We start from the raw sequence: 243 nt of genomic DNA, 5'->3' as shown, positions 1-243 counted from the left end.
CGGTTGTCATGAAGATTTAGGAGCAAAACAATTATTAGCATCATGGGAGTAGTCAATTTACTTGGAATTACTAACAGGAGATGTCTTCTTCTCTGCCAAAGCGGATAATCCGACACAAGATTGGAACCAAGGATACAAGAAAATTGGTCTCTGCAGAAGCGCGTGGGCTCGAAATATCAAAGATTCTTTCAGATTTTCTGAGCGTCAAATTGATACCTTGTTTTGTTGTACCTTCGCCTATCT

Source organism: Octopus bimaculoides, chromosome 16 (genome assembly GCF_001194135.2).
Source record: "Octopus bimaculoides isolate UCB-OBI-ISO-001 chromosome 16, ASM119413v2, whole genome shotgun sequence".
Taxonomy (NCBI): Eukaryota; Metazoa; Mollusca; class Cephalopoda; order Octopoda; family Octopodidae; genus Octopus; species Octopus bimaculoides.
The sequence above is the reverse complement of the archived record's forward strand: the minus strand, read 5'-3'. Positions refer to the sequence as shown.